This window comes from Microtus ochrogaster, chromosome 16 (genome assembly GCF_000317375.1).
Source record: "Microtus ochrogaster isolate Prairie Vole_2 chromosome 16, MicOch1.0, whole genome shotgun sequence".
Lineage (NCBI taxonomy): Eukaryota > Metazoa > Chordata > Mammalia > Rodentia > Cricetidae > Microtus > Microtus ochrogaster.
The window spans coordinates 19,750,244-19,753,482 of record NC_022018.1 but is presented as its reverse complement, the minus strand read 5'-3'; the positions used below and the strand labels follow the sequence as shown (position 1 = coordinate 19,753,482).

Here is a 3,239-nt window from a genome sequence, read left to right as displayed (position 1 = left end):
CTATAGGTCTCTGCCATTTTGCCCACTTTGGGATTTTGATTTTACTGTTCCTCAGTAGCTTATCTTCAGTGCACCATTGTTTCTTATTCTTCATCTAATCCATCGGATGTTCAGAAAACATCTTATTTCACACTCTTTATTTCTGAAGCCTAATTTGATTTCTTTTATCATCAGAAACCTCTCATGTAGTCATCGTCTGTGCATTCACTATGGACTTTGAGTATATTCACAATAGCCACGTTTGTATTCTTGTCTGCTAACACTGCTCTCCTCTCAGAGTAAGGTTCTCTGATTACAGATACATCTTCCAAGTACTCACTTTCCTAGTATATTTCATTTGTATAGAAGAGGTGTTGGAAGGTGAGACCTTCAAAGGGTGTTTAGGTCATGTGGGCTTAGCACTAAGGAGTGGCACAGGGCCATTATCACAGAAGAGACATTGTTCCTACAGGCATGGGTTCCTTATAAAATGATGATCTGGGGTTCCACTTGTGAGTCACTTCCTCTCTGTTTCTCTTTGTCTCTCCCCTCCCATGCCTACCCCATGTTATGATGCAAAAGAAGGCTCTTGCTAGATTAATGGACCTCCCAGCCTCCAGAAACAAGACCTAATCAATTTCTATTCACTATAAATTATCCAAAATGTGGTATTCTATTATAAATTAGATATCACTTTTAAGTGCAATTTATCCAAGGTATACAGGTTGGTTCAACATAAAGGCTGATTAAAAAAATAAATAAATGTAACTTACAATGTCAGGAGGCTAAAGACAAAAAATCGCATGATAACAGCAATAGACACAGAAAAACATCTTATAAAATCCAACACTCATAATGAGCTTCTCTGCAACTATGAATATAAAGAAAATACCTTGACTTAATAAAAACCATCTCCAAAAACATACAACCAATATGATCCTCAATGACAAGAAAATTGCTTTCCCCAGAGACCAGGAACAATGTAAAGACATAGTCTCAATACACTCAACATCAGACTAGAAGTCCTAGCAAACTCAATAGGAAAAGAAAAAGAAATTAAATGACAATAGATAGGTAGACAGACAGACAGACAGACAGACAGACAGACAGATAGATAGATAGATAGATAGAGGTAGGTAGATAGATAAATGGATGTAGATAGGTAGATGACATAATCATCTATGCAGAAAATCAAAAAAGAAACTGATGAATAAAAACAAGATTTACACACAAATGTCAATCACGTCCCTCTATACCAGCAATGAAGCTGTTAAAATTTAATTTAATATATCATCATTTACTCAGAGCCCTCTAAAAACTTTGAAAATACATCTAAAAATGTGCATAATATCCATGTGAGGAAAGCTACAAAACTCTGATGAAAGAAAGCAAAGGACTAAATCAAGCAAGAGATACTTCATTTCTGTGAACATAAAATCCGCTGTATCACCCAGCTATCAGTTTATCCCAGATTAGAGAATCAATATCATTCGAAACCCTGTCTCAGAAAGGTATTTTGTAGACATTTTTCAACTGTAAAGTTTGTGTGGCTAGGCACACCAAACAAACAACAGAAGCATCTGTGTTCAAGAGAACAAAGTCAGAGGACTAACACTACCTCACTTGAAGACATTACGCGGTAGGCAAGATGTCTCAATGGATAAAGGAGTTTGATGTGCAAACCTGGTGATGTGAAGTCAGCCCCTCAAACCCACATAAAAAGGGAAGGAGCAAACTGACACTCACAAGCTGTCCTCTGGTCTCCACATATATGCTGCAGCACACACGCAATGGAAACAAATACTTTCTAAAGTCTTAAGCTACAGTGAAATGAAGATGGAGCAATATCAGTGTAAGATTACATCAATGGATCAGAACAGAGAAGTTAGAAATAAACTTAGGTCAGGCATGGTCGTGTACACCATTAATACCAGCAGTCAAACCTCTGTGAATATGAAACTAGTCTGGTCTACATATCAATTGCCAGGACAGCCAGGGCTAAGAAGAAAGATCTTGTCTCAAAAAAGAAAAAGAAAACTTACGTAAGTATAGCTGGCTAGTTTTAAATGAATGATATGCAATTTAATAAAAATGGTAACAATTGGAAATTCACGTGAAAAGATGGTTGTAGACATAGACCTGATATCTTTTTTAAAAAAGTATTATTCTCTTAAATATTACAACCTGACCACAGTTTCCGTCCCCTCCCTACTCTCGGTCGTCCCTCGTATCTCTCTGCTCCCCCAGACCCATGGCCTCTCTGTCTCCCTCAGAAAAGAGCAAGCCTCCCAAGGACAGCAACTGAACACAGTATAATATGCTACAATAAGACCATAGACCTGATATCTTAAGAAAAGTTAACTGAAAATGAATTACAGACCTAAAAGATAGGAAACGTCTAAAGAAATCATGGGAGAAATCCAAATGACTTTTGATAGAACATAAATGATAGCTCATGAAAAAAAAATATTCTAAAATTTGTTAAGGTTAAATTTTTCTTCCTGCAAAAGAAACAGTCAAGAAAATGGAAAGACAAGCCCCAGAATACTCTGGTAAAGAAGTATTATTTAAAAAATTGGCAAAGAACTATTACAACTCAATAATAAGCAAACAATACAACTGAAAAAATGGCTCAAAGACAGTAGTATACACAAAAAGGCAAATAAAATCATGGTCAACAGAAATGTTTTTTTTCTTCTTTCTTCTTTCACATGTAGGGCATCAAGTCACAGGGAGGACACAGTGCTGTGCTCTCCTTATGATGGACCAGATTCCTCTTGGGTGTTCTGTGAGCAGAGAAGACATTCTCCAGGGCACCTGCTCTAAGCACACGCCATGCTTCAGAAAACTTTAAACAACAATAAGACAGCACTACACACCCACTAGAATAGCCACTAGGCGAAGCACTGACAGTACTGTAGTCTGGTAAGAATGAAGAGCAAGAATTCTAGTCTCCTTCATTCCATGTGAAAACAAAATGCCCAGCGAGTAGGATGACAGTTTGATCATGTCTAGTGTTTCTCCAAGTGAATTACAAGCATGACTATGCAAATGGCTTCATTCATGTATGTTAGAATCTGGAAGCACCAGAGATACATAAGACGTGCTATAGCTGGAGGATGGAATATGACAAACTGAGAAAAGATACAGAGAACTCAAAGACAGATTACCCAGCAAAAGAGGCCGATATGAAAACACAGCACTGCCAGTCTCTCGGGGTGCCAGGTGTGAGGCAGAGAGTGGCATGGAGAACATTCAGG

At 37.7% G+C, this 3,239-nt stretch overlaps 1 non-coding gene across 1 annotated transcript; it reads right to left on the bottom strand.

The window, feature by feature from the left end:
* Positions 1-2,688: 2,688 nt before the first annotated feature.
* On the bottom strand, positions 2,689-2,814 carry LOC113456927. The gene has a single exon (XR_003377650.1). It is a non-coding gene; the product is annotated as a small nucleolar RNA SNORA11 (small nucleolar RNA).
* Between the last annotated feature and the right edge of the window lie 425 nt (positions 2,815-3,239).